The sequence below is a fragment of the Dreissena polymorpha genome, chromosome 9, assembly GCF_020536995.1.
Source record: "Dreissena polymorpha isolate Duluth1 chromosome 9, UMN_Dpol_1.0, whole genome shotgun sequence".
Classification (NCBI taxonomy): Eukaryota; Metazoa; Mollusca; class Bivalvia; order Myida; family Dreissenidae; genus Dreissena; species Dreissena polymorpha.
Window position 1 is genome coordinate 25,743,393 of NC_068363.1, and position 17,923 is coordinate 25,761,315.

Below are 17,923 nucleotides of genomic sequence, written 5' to 3' on the forward strand. Positions count from 1 at the left end.
TTTGCTATTTTGAACCGTTGTTGGTTTACAGAGTGAGGGCCCTCAATCTGTCTAATCCACGGCCGAAATTTGGCCGCATTCGCCCCTGAAAAGTATACTTGTTTCCCTAAAAAATTCCCCCTAAAAAAATATATTATAGATAGATGTCTCATGATTACTATATCTCAATTTTATTTTAATTTAATCTTGTCAAACATACTAAATTATGAAATAAGCAATGAATATAGTGCAAACATGTACAAATGTAATAATTAGAGAGTAAGTTAAAAATCCCCCAAGAAGGGAAACGCCGCGAAAATTGCCCCTGCTATGGGTAGCGACCCGCTTCCCCTAAAATGGATTTAGGGCCCTGGTATACACCTTGGTCAGTTACTTGTACATACATGTACATTGTATATATAACCCAGTTTTATACAATACAAAATGTGACCCTTCAGCACCGATTGAGAGCTAAAACTTGTACACTTTTAAATCTGTTGGCATTTAAAGCCATGTATAGGCACAAATTGAGGCCATTTTAAGTTCAAAATCAAACGATATCAACTAAATGCCAATACTTTGGCACTAACATCAATGAATACATGTATTAGAACTCAAGTTATTTTAGACACATTTCATAGTTTCGCTGTATTTTGTTTTTGGTATACATCTGTAATATAATACCTTTTACCTCTGATCTTTTCATTACCTTTTCGGCAAAGTGTCTATCAAACTCATTGAAAATGTTTCTACCTTACATTTATGTTTATATCTTAAACACTACACAAATGTCTAGCTTGATGGTTTGCAATGTAAAATGATGGGGGTCACACTTTTCTTGAATAACAGCAATAACATTAATTTGTAGATAAAATCTCTACATTCTTGGGCAAAGGTTTAGTTATGAGTGCTAATACTCTTGATTCTGTAGTCAGATACTATGAAATATCTTGAGCAATCAGTGACTCATATTTCTGTTGTTGAAGTGACAACTTGTTTTTAAGTGTATGTTAGCTTGTTACATGGTCATGTTCACTTTACTCTATGAAAATATTTAATGACTTGATGGGAAAATGGCTCCACAAAAAACATCAAATGATGTGATTAAAATTATTATAATGTTACAAGTACTATTAAGACTATGTTATATGTGATCATTATTTCAACAAGGTTGAAACACAATAAATAGTTTGCAGTGTTTTTAGCTCACCTGATTGCTCAGGTGAGCTTTTGTGACCGGTCTTTGTCCGTTGTCCGTCCATCTGTTAACATTTGTTCGTAAACACTCTAGAGGCCACATTTATTGTCCGATCTTCATGAAACTTGGTCAGAAGCTTCGTCCCAATAAAATCTCGGTCGAGCTTGAAACTGGGTCGTGCCGGGTCAAAAACTAGGTCACTAGGTCAAAAAAAGGAAAAAACTTGTAAACACTGTAGAAGTCACATGTCATGCCCAATCTTCATGTAACTTTGTCAAAATGTTTGTCTTAATAATACATGTATGATGGTTGAGTTCAAAAGTGGTTCTGGTCCGTTGAAAAGCATGGCCGCCAGTGGGCGGGGCAGTTTTCCTTATTTGGTATGCATGTGTATATGAACAAGGCCTTTCCATACGCACACAATTTTTTACCCCTGTGACCTTGACCTTGAACTTAGGGTCCGCATTTAGGTTTCGAAATCTGCGTTTAGGTCTCGAAAAATGCTCATAACTTCTATGTCCCTTGAGATATAACCTTCATATTTGGTATGCATGTGTATATGGACAAGGCCTTTCCATACGCACACAATTTGGTATGCATGTGTATATGGACAAGGCCTTTCCTTACGCACACAATATTTTACCCCTGTGACCTTGACCTTGAACATAGGGTCCGCGTTTAGGTTTCAAAAATCTGCGTCTAGGTTTCGAAAAATGCTCATAACTTCTATGTCCCTTGAGATATAACCTTCATATTTGGTATGCATGTGTATATGGACAAGGCCTTTCCATACGCACACAATTTTTTACCCCTGTGACCTTTACCTTGAAGTTAGGGTCCGTGTTTAGGTTTCGAAATCTGCGTTTAGGTTTCGAAAAATGCTCATAACATTTATGTCCCTTGAGATATAACCTTCATATTTGGTATGCATGTTTATATGGACAAGGCCTTTCAATACGCACACAAATTTTGACCCCTTTGACCTTGACCTTGAACCTTTGGTCCGCGTTTAGGTTTCGAAATCTGCATTTAGGTTTCGAAAAATGCTATAACTTCTATCAAAGCATTTATAGGGGGCATATGTCATCCTATGGTGACAGCTCTTGTTTTTAGCTCACCTAATTGCTCAGGTGAGCTTTTGTGACTGGTATTTGTCCGTCGTCCGTCCGTCCACATTTTTTCTAAACACTCTAGAGGCCACATTTATTGTCCGATCATCATGAAACATGGTCAGAAGATTTGTCCCATCTTGATCCAGTTTGAAACTGGGTCATGTTGGGTCAAAAACTAGGTCACTAGGTCAAAAGAAAAAAAAAGCTTGTAAACACTGTAGAAGTCACATTAAATGCCCAATCTTAATGTAACTTTGTCTCTATGTCTGTGTTAATGATATGTTGGTTGAGTTCAAAAGTGGTTCCGATCCATTGAAACACATGGCCGCCAGTGGGCGAGGCAGTTTTCCTTATATTTTTATAGAGAAACCTTGTAAACACTCTAGAAGTCACAATTTTTGCCCAATCATCATGAAAGTTAATCAAAACATTGGTTTTATTGATATGTTGGACGAGTTTGAAAATGATCCAGATCGGTGAAAAAACATGGCCGCCAGTGGGCGGGGCATTTTTCTCTATATGTATATAGCGAAAACATGTGAACACTCTAGAAGTCACATTTTTTGCCCGATTTTCATGAAATTTGGTCAGAACATTTGTTTCCTTGATACGAGAGTTGAGTTGGAAAATGGGTCCAATCAGTTGAATAACATGGCTGCCGGAGGGGGCAGTTTTCTTATATTTATATACAGTCGAAACCCGATGGCTCGAACTTGTCGGGACCGGCAACAATAGTTCGAGCCATCCGGAATTCGAGCCATCCGATTTCTTATAAACTTTCATACATTTTTACCTCCAGTTGAAGAGTACACATATTGCTTAAACTCCATACTACTTCGCACCACTTACTGGTTTTGAATTTATAAAATAATAAGAAACTATTTTAATTTACGAATTTTTTAAAACAATTACAAATACAATTAACAAATAGCCTTTATTAAATATCAGCATGTTTAACGTAGCACATTTAAGGTAACACAGAGCACTAAAGAACAAAACATGCATCATCACTATATACACATTATTTGCATATGAGACGGCACTACATTCCTTTATTTATTTATATTATTTCAAGAATGACATTATGTCCGTCTGTGTTGCGTTCTGTCGTCAAGAAACGAAGCTTTTAAGCGATTAAGCCGTTGTAGCCATTATGATACAGCATCTGCAAGAACGCCAGCTCTTAAACAAAATGTCGTCTTTTACTCAAAACGATTAACAATGTCAATGAAATGCTGGCAAACAGGTGTTAGATGAATTATTGCGTGCCTTTAATCAAGCGGTCATAATCCATATACAGTTTATGCGTCCCGTGTTAAATCAATTTTTATGTGCCTTTAATCAAGCGGTCCTAATCGAATAACACATTTTGGGACCCGAAGCGAGTTCGAGCCATCCAAACAAAAGAACGTGTGAAAACTGTAGCCGGGACTGTGAAAACAGTTCGAGCCATCCAATAATTCCAGTCAAGCGAGTTCGAGCAATCCGACAAAGTTTTATATGAATATATAGGCATACAAATTCGGTGCAAGTTCGAGCCAACCGGAAATTCGAGCCAAGCGAGTCCAAGCCATCGGGTTTCGACTGTAGTAAAATAAAGCTTGTGAACACTCTAGAAGTAACATTGTTTGCCCAATCATCATGAAACTTGGTGAATAGATTTGTTTTATTTATATCTCAGATGAGTTTGCAAATGGTCCCGATGGGTCAATACACATGGCTGCCAGGGTGTGGGTCAGTTTTCCTTATGTGACTATATAGAGAGAAACCTTGTGATCGAACACTATAGAAGTCACATTTATTGCCTAATCATCGTGAAACTTAGTCAATACATTGGTTTTATTGATTTCTTGGACAATGTGGAAAATGGCTCAGCTCGGTAAAACACACTTTTAAGCTCACGTGATTGTCCGTTCACATTTGGTTTGTAAACACTCTAGCATTCACATTTCTCAAACATTCTGTATCAAAGTTGCTGAAAGATCTCAGTCAAGTTTGATGATGAGCAAAATCACATAATTGATGCCATAATTATTGCCCTGAGATTGTCCAAATTTGGATTATATTATACAAAATCCTTGTAAGCAAAGTTTGATGTTTGGGGGGGTCAACTTAAAATATAGGTCACCATTTCAAATCTTACAAAAACAAAAACACTCCCTACGCCAGAGTGTTGGTTCAATAATGATGAAACTTGACCAGGATGTTTGTCTGGTCAATATCAAGGTCATGTTTGACATTAGGTAAATATTGAATGAACCCACTCCTCTCAGATGAGCGAACTAGGGCCATCTTGGCCCTCTTGTTTATAACAATTTTTGGAATGGGGTCAGGTCCCTTTGGATTGGGACAAATCATGCGTTTTGACTAAAATTGGGAAATTAGTGTTGTTGGTTCGCTTACAAATGCTTCAAAATGGAGAATAAAAGTGGTTTCAATACTTTATTTACTAAGGTTAAAATGATAGAGCTGGATCAATACTTTATTTACTAAGGTTTAAATGATAGAGCTGGATTGGAACTAAATGTTTAGATTTTCTTTTTTGGGGGAAGGGGGAAACCTTTGAATGGAAATTTTTTGGACCCATTTGAGAAAAAATATACCTTTTTCCATTGGGAATGGGGCTGAATACCGGCCCCTAAATTTGAACAAAAAAAAAACACACACACTTGTTTGGATGGGATGTTATTTATTAAATTAGGGTATGAAGAATGGATACAAAACTACATGGTTAACAATGTGCGGTATATTTTTGTGCAGGAAATGGGTGTATACGGGAATAACCAGGGAGGTTCATCTGTCTGTTGTCCCATTGCCACAAACCTGCTTGCAAGACAGTGCTCTGCTAAGTACTCTTTTAAACATGCAACATTCAAATTTGCAGGCATTGTTCCTTATGATATGCAATCGTTCCTGGTGCGATATTTATCATCCTACATTTAAAAATTACAAAAGTTACCCCCCTTTTCAAATTGTTTATTATGCCCCCGATAGGGTGGCATATAGCAGTTGAACTGTCAGTTCGTCTGTCTGTGTGTCCGTCTGAAAACTTTGGCCATAACTTTTGCAATATTGAAGATAGCAACTTGATATTTGGCATGCATGTGTATCTGATGCAGCTGCACATTTTGAGTGGTGAAAGGTCAAAGTCATTGTCATCCTTCAAGGTCAAGGGTAAAAAAACACAAGGGAAGTAATAAGCTTTAAAGTGAAATGATTATCTGTACCTGCAAAATAAAAAAAGAATAAGTCAAAGCAGCACAGTAGGCAGCATTGTGTTTCTGACAAACACATCTCTTGTTTAATATTTATAAAAAATACCCAGTTTATATAATGTTTTATAGCATCATTGTACATTTTATTACATCTGATTTAAGGCGGGGGATGCATTCTTCAGCACTATTATGACTAATTTTAGTTTACATTTTCCACAGATATGCGATGAGCTCAACACACCCACCCTGCCTAACAACCAGAAATGGGCGGGCCATCGTGGCAAATGGAGGTGTGTCATTTCAGAGTCAACGGGTCGCATGTACATGGTGAGTTGAGTTTAATATATCTATGCATGGTTCACGCATTTCTTAGGAATATTTTAAGCCAAGTCATGCAAAAATGGCTCTGTAAAACCAGGTAAGCACTCAAAAGGTTTCATTTTAAGTTCACTTTTCATGACACTTGGTCAGAACATTTGTTCTAAGTATATCTTGGGCTGCACAGAACAGGTCAGTTCCTTTGTATCACAGTTGAACAATGTTTGGCCTTTCAGGCCCTCTTGTTTCGTTGTGCTTTTGTTCTTTCCACAATGTAATTATTACAACAATTTCTCTAAATTAGTTTCAATGTTTTTGACTCAATTGATGACAACATGTTCAATGGTAAGCTTTTGTGTTTACCTTTTGACAGTCTTGCGAGGTATGTCGTCAACATTTTCCTTGTTAACACTCTAAATGCCCCATTTATTGTCTGATCTTCATGAAACTTTTTCAGAAGATTTGTCCCAACGGTATCTTGGACGAGTTTGAAAATGGTTCCAGTCGGTTAAAAAACATGGCTGCCAGGTGGCGATGCATTTTTACTTATTTGGCTATAGTTTAACCTTGTTAACACTCTAGAGAACAAATTAATTGTCTGATCTTCATGAAACTTGGTCAGAAGATTTATCCCAATTATATGTTGGACGAGTTTATTATGGTTACAGTTGGTTGAAAAATATGGCCGCTAGGCAGGGCATTTTTCCTTACTGTATATGGCTTTAGTTAAACCTTGTTAACACTCTAGAGGCCACATTTATTGTCTGATCTTTATCAAACTTGGTCAGAATATTTGTCTCAATGATAACTTGGACGACATCGAAAATGGTTCTGGTTGGTTGGATAACAGTGTCGCCAGGGGCGGGGCATTTTTCCTAGTCATTTTAGTGAAACTTTGTAAACACTCTTCAAATCACATGGTGAAACTTGGTCAGAACATTTGTTCCAATGATATCTTTGATGAGTTCGAAAATGGATTCGGTTGGTTAAAAAATACATGTATGGCTGGCAGGGGATGGGATATTTTTAACCAGGTTTTTAACCAGGTTTTCCGAAGGAAAAAACGGGTTATTAGATTGGCGAATGCGGGCGGGCTGGCGAGCTGGCTGGCTGGCGGGCTGGCGGGCGGGCGGTACAAGCTTGTCCGGGCCATAACTATGTCGTTCATTGTCAGATTTTAAAATCATTTGGCACATTTGTTCACCATCATTGGACGGTGTGTCGCGCAAAATAATTACGTCGATATCTCCAAGGTCAAGGTCACACTTTGAGTTCAGATGTCAAAAATGGCCATAAATGAGCTTGTCCTGGCCATAACTATGTCATTCATTGTGAGATTTTAAAATCATTTGGCACATTTGTTCACCATCATGGGACGGTGTGTCGCACGAAAGAATCACGTCAATACTCCAATGTCAAGGTCGCCACGACTAAAAATAGATTTAAAAAAAAACTTACAAAGGGGGTTAATTTTGTTTGTTCATTTCAAAAGTTTAGTTTGAGTTTTCTCCCTTTATCAGATTTTTTTTCACAATAAAAACCTGGTTTTGTGACAATTTTGTCCCTTGTTCTGTTAATGTCTTTAGTAAAATCTAGTTAACACTTTAGAGGCTACATTTATTGTAAGATCTTCCTGAAACTTGGTCAGAAGGTTTTTCACAATAAAACACTTTAAAGATCACATTTATTGTCTGATCTCTATGACACTTGGTCAGAATATTTGTCTTAATGATATCTTGGATGAGTTTTAAAATGGTTCCGGTTGGTTAAAAAACATGGCCGCTAGAGGTAGCAGCATTTATCCTTATATGGCAATAGTAAAACGTTGTTAACACTTTAATTGTTAAAGTCACATTCATAGTCTAATCTATATTGATTTGGTCAGAACATTTGTTGTAATGATATCTTGGATTAGTTAGGAAATGGCTCCAGTCTGTTGAAAAGCATGGGCACCAGGGGGCGGGGCATTTTATTTTATTTTTTATTTTTTATTTTAGTTATTTGAAAATCAGTTTATGCTGGACAAAGTTATGGGGCATACAATTTGTTTGGAATACATGTAGCCTTGTTTTTTACCTTCACCTTTGATCTTGGAACATTATATTTGCGCTTGATACTACTGATCCTTACAAATCGAAGCAAAATTAAATTTTGGAGGCTTATAGGACCAAGAGAATAATGTTATTTAATTCACATAACATCAGTTCATTAACATGTAGTCTACAAAAGCACGCTGGTCATGGCGATACTTGGATAATGGATGGCAATTTGATAACAGAGAAAAACAAAAGCCACGTGAAATGTAATTTCCTCAGTTTTTTAGCTTGGATGTTTTCGGAGAAAACCCGAGATATTGTCATAGCCAGCTCATCGTCCGTGTCGTGCTAAAAATTTAACATTTTGTCAAGGTTTTGAATATTGGCTCTAAAATCAAAGTGCTTCAATCTACAACTTTGATACTTCATATGTAGCTGCACCTTGATGAGTTCTACATGCCGCACCCATTTTGGGTCACTAGGTCAAGGTCACTGTGACTTCTAAAAAAAATCAAAAAAATCTGACAAGCTTTCATTTATTCAAAACTGCACCCGCAGCCGAGCGTGGCACCCGTTACGGGGTGCTCTTGTTTAAAAATATTTCACAATAACATCTTGGACGAGTTTAAATTTTTTTTTGTTTGGTTGTAAAACATGGCCGCCACGGTGGGAGAAGCGGGGCATGCATCTTTATATGGCTATAGTAAAACCTTTTTTTCTTCTCTAAAAGTCACATGCATAGTTCAATCTTCATGAAACTTGGTCAGAACATTTGTCTTTGGCTGCACAGAACAGGTCAGTTCCTTTGTATATCGGGTGAGCGACCCTGGGCCTTTCAGGCCCACTTGTCTGATTTACATGTACTTTACCTGTCTTAATTTATATTTCTTTGTTGTTCTTTTTGTTCTCTCCTTAGAGTAACGAGTACAATGGATTCCTGTATGATGAAATGCAGGGTGTTGCCCTAGTAAGCTCAACCCTCCTGGCCATGGACAAGAAACAGAAACCCTTCACCCGACGACCTTTCATTGCTACGTTCAAGGTCGTGTAGTCTTCTATGAAAATGTGCACCATCTTTCATCGTTAACTTGTAGAGTTTAGTTGTTTATGGTCGAAGAGTTTCATGTTACTTTAGTTTAAACCTGTTTAGTTTAGTTTATTGCTTTTGAGTCATTTTCCTGGATAGAACCAGTTCTTGGTATCTTTGGAGGAGATCTTAAGAACGTCCCCAGGCTGGGGAGATCTTAATTTGGCTTTTACAAAATGTGTTATTCAACTACAAACTGACTAGAGTTTGACTACAACTTTGCTATGTCAACTGCAAACTGATTTACTGAACTAAATGCTTACTAAGCTACACAATTACTAACTCAACTACAAAATGACTAACTCATTTAAAAATGTCTTACTAAACTATAAAATTACTTACTGAATTACAAAATGCCCAACTTAACTACAACATGACTTTCTCAATTGTATTTGTTTTTCTCAACTTCAACATAAAGTTCAAGTAAAACATGAATAGCTCAATTAAAATTGACTAACTATAATACAAAATGACTTTCTTAACCGCAAATGAAAATGACTTACTTCATTACACAATTTCTTACTCAACAACACAATGACTCACCCATTTTACAACATGACTAGCTCATCTACAAAATTACTTACTTAGCTACAAAATGACCTACACAACTACACAATTACTAACTCAACTACATTATTACTTGGACAACTACAGAATGGCTTGCTCCACTACAAAATTACTACAAAATGACTCTCACATTCTTAAATAACAAAATCACCTACAAAATGACTGAACTTGAAAATATTCAAGTGATATGATACAATGAAATGACTGACCTATTTCCATTTGTATTTCTAAGACAAAAATACTTTTTATTTGAGGCAAAGAACTGTTTTGATTTAAATTTTGCTGCATTCTATGGGCACGATGATTTGTCAGGGTCCCTGGTAAAATGATTGCGTTATTACGTGGTAGAAACTTTTACAATGAAATCTAAAAATAATATGGTATGAATAATTCATCAGATTAGCGGTTTTGACTGCGCACTGGTAAGTGTACATCTGAAGGCAACCGGTCTGGAGAATGAGGACATCGGTCGACTGCAGGCAGAGATTGACAATATCCCCAACCTTATAGAGGCCATTAGGACCGCTCTGCCAGGTATAGTGCAATTTTTATGAGGCGTTTTGTTTGAGGCAAAACAATATTTAGTTCACCAGAGTAATAGACCCGGACCAAACATATTGCCCTTACCTCTCCTCAACAATTACTTCATCCCACATCCAACTTTCTGAATTCTGCCTCTTCTTTTTATGCCCACCTTCGAAGAAGAGGGGGTATATTGTTTTGCACATGTCGGTCGGTCCGTCGGTCGGTCGGTCCGACCACCAGATGGTTTCCGGATGATAACTCAAGAATGCTTACGCCTAGGATCACGAAACTTCACAGGTACATTGATCATGACCGGCAGATGACCCCTATTGATTTTCAGTTCACTAGGTCAAAGGTCAAGGTCACAGTGACTCGAAATAGTAAAATGGTTTCCGAATGATAACTCAAGAATGCTTAAGCCTAGGATCATGAAACTTCATAGGTACATTGATCATGACTGGCAAATGACCCCTATTGATTTTCAGGTCACTAGGTGAAAGGTCAAGGTCACAGTGACTCAAAACAGTAAAATAGTTTCCGGATTATAAATCAAGAATGCTTACGCTTAGGATCATGAAAATTCATAGGTAAATTGATCATGACTCGCAGATGATCCCTATTGATTTTCAGGTCACTAGGTCAAAGGTCAAGGTTACAGTGACTCGAAACAGCAAAATGGTTTGCTGATGATAACTCAAGAATGCTTACATCTAGGATCATGAAACTTCATAGGTACATTGATCATGACTGGCAGATGACCCCTATTGATTTTCAGGTCACTAGGTCAAAGGACAAAGTCACAGTGACTCAAAACAGTAAAATGGTTTCCGGATGATAACTCAAGAATTCTTACGCCTAGGATCATGAAACTTCATAGGTACATTGATAATGACTGGCAGATGACCCCTATTGACTTTCAGGTCACAAGGTCAAAGGTCAAGGTCACAGTGGCTCGAAATAGTAAAATGGTTTCCGGATGATAACTCAAGAATGCTTACGGCCTGGATCATGAATCTTCATAGGTACATTGATCATGACTTGCAGATGACCCCTCTTAATTTTCAGGTCACTAGGTCAAAGGTCAAGTTCACAGTGAGTTTCCTAATGATAAGTCAAGAATAATTAGGCTTAGGATCATGAAACTTCATAGGTACATTGATCATAACTGGCAGATGACCCCTATTTTGTTTTCAGGTCACTAGGTCAAAGATCAAGGTCACAGTGACAAAAATACGTATTCACACAATGGCTGCCACTAAAACTGACAGCCCATATGGGGGGCATGCATGTTTTATAAACAACCCTTGTTTCATATACAAACAACGTCTGTTGAATATTTATATTCCACTAAAATCAGCCTAAAATTAATGCTCAACAAACAATAACAGTTGCACAGATTATACGTTGAATACTCACTTCCATATTACTACATAAACATATCCTTTAATTTGCATTTCATGGATTTGCTGCTTTATCAGTACTAAATGCCCACAATTTAGCCATTAACTGACAGCTACCTTACTTGAAGCTCCGGAAGGAAAGAATGGTAGTTTAAAGGATTAAAAGACTAGTTCCAACACAAGTTATGTGAGCGGGCCGGGAAACGCACTGTTGATCCTCGGGTTAGTAGTCCTGTTCTCTACCAACCAAGCTAGCTGGCCTGACAAATATAACTAAATATTCATACAACTACAATATTTAAATTTCCTTCTGTCATTGCAGGGGAAAATGATATTATACTGCTTGGTGACTTTAACCTGTCTCCAGATACCAAAGGTTAGTCGCTTGATTTTTATTATGGAACTAAATACAATTAAAAAATAATATGATGTGCCCGCCTTCAAAGAAGAAGGGTTATATTGTTTTCTGGATGTGGTCGGTCTGTCTGTCGGAGGACCAGTTTGTTTCCGATCAATAACTCGTCAATAAATGGACCGATTGGCTTTATACTTCACAAGTGCATTGGCCTTTGACAGTAGATGATCCCTATTGAAATTGGGGTCACTAGGTTAAAGATCAAGGTCTCTAGCATACTTATATTGTTTTGCTGGATGTCAGTCGGTTTGTCTGTAGGGAGACCAGTTCGTTTCCGATCAATAACTTGTCAATGAATGGACCGATTGGCTTGATACTTCACATGAACATTGGCCTTGACAGTAGATTACCCATATTGAAATTGGGGTCACTAGGTTAAAGATCAAGGTCACTATCACACTAAGTGTAAAATTCATTTCCCATCAATAACTCCTAAACGAATTGACTGATTGGCTTGATACTTCCTGTGTGCATTGGCCTTGGACAGTATATTACCGGTATTTAAATTGGGGTCACAAGGTCAAAGGTCAAGGTCACTGTCAGTTATGATATGATATCATGCTGAAGAGTGTGTAGAGTAACTCCACACTGGTCTAGATGTAAGCCGTAAGAGTTATTGGCTGTCAGGTCCTGCTCCTGCAATGGCTCGATCCATCTCTTCTTCTGCACTTCGTTGTCTGCTATCACTCCTCATATGTTGTCCATTTGTGGCGTCTCTGACTTGACATATTTACATGCTTTTCTCTTGGTGATAGAATACAGGCCCTTGTTTTTTTGAATGCATGCTTTCTTTTCTGTAATGCTTCTTTTACGAGCGTCTTTATGTAGATCTGTTTGGCTTCTCATGTGCGTCGCTTGACATTCCTTTTTGTGTATGTGTGCTCTTCATGTGCTTTTGCTTTTTCTGCTGTTGTTTTGCTGCAGTTGGCCCTAGTTTCTTTTTCTTCTGTGTTTCAATGTTATGTAGTGTTGGCCCTAGTTTCTTTTTCTTCTTTGTTTCAATGTTATGTAGTGTTTTTGCTGGTAGCCATTTGGGTGTACAACTATGGTACATCTTTGGAGCAAGTACTTGTTGGCATCTTTAGGGCACTGCTTCTTTCACTTGCTGCTACTTTTGTTGTTCTTTTCTTCAAGCAGCTCCTTTAAGATCTGGAAATTGTTGGATAGAGTGACCATAGATTTTTCTTTTTTTATCCAGTTGTCTTTTAGCATAGTGGTGTTGTAACGCTGGTGTTTGCTTGACTCCCCTGTCTAACTCTTCTTTTGCTTCAGTTTCAATTGAGTCACAAGGAGAAGATGGTCCGAATCAACATCTACTCATCACTTGATGGGTACATACTCTCTGACTTTTACAGCATCAGGGCTTCTGCCAGGGTGTGTGCTGCATCCTCCTGCTTATGTCCCAAGTGCAGCAGTAACTTGCTGGAAGTCAATCGCTTCTGCCCAGAATTAATCCATCATTATTCGCTGATTTTATGACAGTTCAACTTTCTTATATCTCCTCCAACTTGTGCTGTCTCCCCAGTCCGGGACATGTATGGATGGTGGTGTTGGTCCTGGTGGAGATGATGTTCTTCGGCCTGGCGGCTTCCAGGAGGTCTATCTTCTCCCTTTTCCATGATGTATTGTTTTTCTGTAGCTACAGTGTTTTTCATAAAGTAGAGTTGCTAGCTTTATGCAAAATAATCTGGCAACAGTTATAACATATAAGGGAGGCTACTCCAAAGATTGTTTATAATTACCTCTTATTCTTGAAGTACGTCACTTTACTCCAAGTTGTTCTGAATTAAGTTTGAAATCTGTTAAAAACTATGTGCATTCAAAAATTCAATTAGATATGTTTCATATACGGTGTCTAATATTAAAAGAATTTTGTTTATTTAGATTTTGATGATCTTCGAAATCTAGGCTATCACAATTGTATTGCCGACGGTGTCTTCACAAACATAAGCGACGCCAACAAAAAAGGCAGCAAGACATACGATAACATCTGGATATCCAAACAGACGAAACAAGTGTTCACTGGTAAGAATTATTCTATCCCCCGCCAAATGCGGAGGGATATAGAATTGGCGTTGTTCATCAGTCTCTCTGTCCATCCGTCCTTCCATCTCAAAATGTATCTTGGCGGGGGATATCAATTCAACAAATGTGCTTGTTATTGTTGTTATATTGTGTTTGATTTTGCTGATCCAAAGCTTTGTGTATTGTAAAAGATTTGCGTTTAAGATTTCCATCAGTTGATGTTTATTATCCCCTGCCATAGGCGGAGGGATATTTTTTTGATGTTGTCCGTCCGTCAATCCGTCCGTCTGTCCGTCCGGAGCCATATCTTGGAAGTGCTTTGGTGGATTTCATTGAATGAGTATGTATATGGATAAGATGATGATGCATGCAAATGGTATTGTACACTATCTGTTAATAATGGAGTTATGGCCCTTTGCATCTTGAAAAAATCCTTTTTTGAGTGTCAGATATATTACTTTTGTGTCCAGAAGCATATTTGCGGGGGATATCAGTTCAATGAATTTGCTTATTTAAACTTTGCTTACCATTGATTTATAGGTAAATAATATTGATTGAATTAAGTATGTTTATCAATGAAAATGTTTATCAATAAGTTCTTGTTCCTGATTCTCAAATGAACATAAATGTATCAAATTGTCAAACCATGGAGATTTAATTATTTTGATGCCATTATTTCCGCAAACAATCCAACAGTAAATATGCAAACTAATTGTTGAAAAGCTTAACATATGGAGATAATTTGTTAATGTTTGTTCATTTCCGGTTTAAATTCTGCGCAAATGATTATCAGAAGTATACGATAATGTTGTTTTAGACGGTTTTATGGTAATATATTTTATTCCTCTGTACAGGTCAATGTGACGTCGTGAGAGAAGGCCTGTCCAGTCCCTGGATCCCCAAGGGCTGGACGTGGGGCGGGGTCGTGAGTGACCACTGTCCAGTGTGGGCCCAGTTCTACACAGGCCGTGACATTGACACTGGAGACCTGAAGATCGGACCAGAGGTCATTAAATTTGCACTGACTGACTGATGTTTTGTAAAAGATTAGAATATTACACATGCTACTCTGGTTATGTGACAGACATCACTGATATCGAAATGGTGATGCAATTCTTCAAACAGGAAAATCGCCATTTAAACTACTTTAAAATGGAAGCCAATAATAAACTAATAAGACAAAATTAACCAGCGTTTGAACATTTTTGTGTTTTAATATCAGAAATATTCTCTTGGTCAAATGTCAACAATTTATTTAGCAAATTTGTTCAACATGTTATGGTACATGAAGTATGGAGATGTTGATGTTATTTTATGTTTTGATGTACTGCTGATTTCACATTAGGTGTACCATTCTTGTGAATGTGGAAAATAGTGAATGCCACTTTTGTTTTTAAGTAGATATTGTGTTCCTTGTTATAGTTAAACTCTCAATTTACAACATATGAACGAATAAACCATATTTTATTACTTTCACGTGAATGTCTACCGGTAATTATAATTATTAAAAGTTTTGCTTTAATGTCAGAAATATTTTGTATAATTCTTATTTCAATATAGCTTACAATTCTAATTAGATTGTGTTAATACACAAAACAAATTATATTTATAATATTATCAAAATTTGATAACGTTTTGTTGTTTTAACTTTAATAAAGCATTTCTGCTCAATTTCACCATTCTTGGGAATGTGGAAAATAGTGAATGCCACTTTTGTTTTCAAGTAGTTTGTGTGTTCCTTGTTATAGTAAAACGCTCTATTCACAACATATGAACAAATAAACCATCTTTAATTACTTGCACATAAATGTCTACGGTAATTATAATTGTTATAAGTTTTGCCTTAATGTCAGAAATATTTTGTATTATTCTTATTTCATTGTAGCTAGCAAAACCATTTATATTGTGTTGATATGTTTGAATATACAAAACAAATTATATTTATTATATTATCAAAATTTGATAAGGTTTTGTTGTTTAACTTTGATATAACATTTCTGCTGAATTTCACCAGTTTGTATTATTACTTGCTCCATTTTAATAATTTAATAATCAAAATATTTTATGAAAGCATTTGTCGATTGTGAATTGTGAAGTTTTAATTTTATGCAGTGCAGTGTACAGCGGAAAATGCATTTTTTTTAATGAAGCACCCGTTTAATGCATAATTGTCATCATTTATTTGATCCTGTGTATTTAATATTTATAAATTATATTATGTCTTATTGAAATCTGTAATACTATATATATAGTTCCCTGTATGAATTTGTTATATATTAAAATAAAATGTTTTGTTCCATTTGGGAATATTTCATAGACCACCATGTTTTTGTCTGTTTTAATTAATTGTATACATTGTTGTATTTTGAACAATATTAACTTTAGTATTAAATGAGCGTCTAGCAATAGCCAAAAGTATGTATCGGAATAAACTTACTGTATTTGGGTTCATTTACATTCAAGTAGAACAAGTAGAATGCATTTTTAAGGTGTTTATTATTAGTATATACCGTAGGACTTTAAGATAATATGATTTTCAATAATGTAGTTGTATTTTGCTTTTGTTTGTTATTGCTAAATAAAAATTAGAGTTTGATATAGATAATACTGGGAAAATGCTACATATATATGCCTAACAGAATGTGTCCTGCATTTAGAAAGTGACTTAATATAAACATACTTGAGCTGTGATTTGGAAAAATATGTATTCAATACATGTGCGTATAGGATTGTCCCAGTCTTTGAAGTCTACAAGCGCTAATAAGGGATGACAGTATCTCTTGCTTTTATTAAATTTCAGTCTTCAGAAGTAAATTAGGGGCCATTCGTTATAGGTCAATATTTATGCATCTAAAACTTGAGAATAAGCAGCAACAGTTTATGTTCTTTGATCAATTACTTATGATTGGATTGAGATAATGTGATGAAGATTTGTGGAAGTGTATACCCAGCTTACATACTCTACCTGGATATCATTTAAAGCCAGTTGGGTTAAAGTCTATGTCACTATTATTAAAATTAGACAATCTACACTCAGTAACACCGCTTTTATATTATGGTATTGTTCCTAAATTGTATGAATTGTAAGCTTACGTGTAGATCTAGCGTGGGAAAACTAGATACAAGTCAAAGTCACTGTAAGTTAATTAATAAATTCCGCTTACATAACTTAAATTGTATGAAGAATTTCCGCTGTTTTTTTGTAGGTGTAGGTAGGTTCCACGCAGTCTTAGATGATGTAAGCGTGTATTTCAATCCCTCTGACACCTTACATGTAAAACAGAATTAGTTTGCATTATATTTAATTGAGTCTTATAATGTCAGCATATTGTTCCTAATGTTTGTAAGGACAGTTTAAATTGCAAAATATTGTTACTTGTCTTTTATTCAGTATACATGTTTTCCTTATACGTATTTCTTATTGCATTTGATTAATGTTGTATTGATGCGGAAGATCAAATGTTCATTATACTGTCTTGAACAAGTTTAGGTTACAGCTAATTTCATAAAACAAAATTGCCACATATTAATGCATAGTTTATTATGTAACATGAAACTTTTCTGTGTGTCATAAAATACAACAGTGTACGAAACCAATTTGCCAAAATACTTTTAATTTCTAAATCTTGTAATATATAAATGTGTGTCTTTTGTGACACTATATTATGTTGGCAATGTATGCTTATTAGTTTCTATTAAACGCAAATGTTATTATTTATTTAAATAAAGACTAATAATAGATAATGTAAACAATTTACTTTTTTGATATTATTTGAAATGACCATTTTTCAAGTATTTGTAAATAGTCCTAAAAGCTTATTTTGTAGTATTATACTAACATTATTTGATGTTCCTTATAGGCACATTTATTTATTTCGAACTTTCTCCCTCGGTATTCTAACCAGGTCCAAGCGGGTAATGTTCATATCTTCACGGTAAACATCATCCTAATATATACATTCACAATAATACTGTGTCATTTTCATCATGGATATCATACGCCTTGCGAACTTCAATATAAAATTTTAGGATCTGAAATTTCTATT

At 36.1% G+C, this 17,923-nt stretch overlaps 2 protein-coding genes and 1 long non-coding RNA gene across 7 annotated transcripts in view; 2 read left to right on the top strand and 1 right to left on the bottom strand.

The window, feature by feature from the left end:
• Window positions 1–17,923, top strand: part of LOC127843709 (endonuclease/exonuclease/phosphatase family domain-containing protein 1-like) — a 560,124-nt gene that overhangs the window by 176,974 nt on the left and 365,227 nt on the right. The gene's annotated exons all lie outside the window — the stretch shown is intronic.
• The window catches only part of LOC127843721 (uncharacterized), a 238,962-nt gene that overhangs the window by 144,123 nt on the left and 76,916 nt on the right, over window positions 1–17,923 (top strand). Inside the window, exon 2 of the long non-coding RNA XR_008032301.1 lies at window positions 17,084–17,367. This is a non-coding gene — a long non-coding RNA (uncharacterized LOC127843721). The remainder of the gene's footprint in view (window positions 1–17,083; window positions 17,368–17,923) is intronic.
• The window catches only part of LOC127843705 (uncharacterized), a 253,090-nt gene that overhangs the window by 137,174 nt on the left and 97,993 nt on the right, over window positions 1–17,923 (bottom strand). The gene's annotated exons all lie outside the window — the stretch shown is intronic.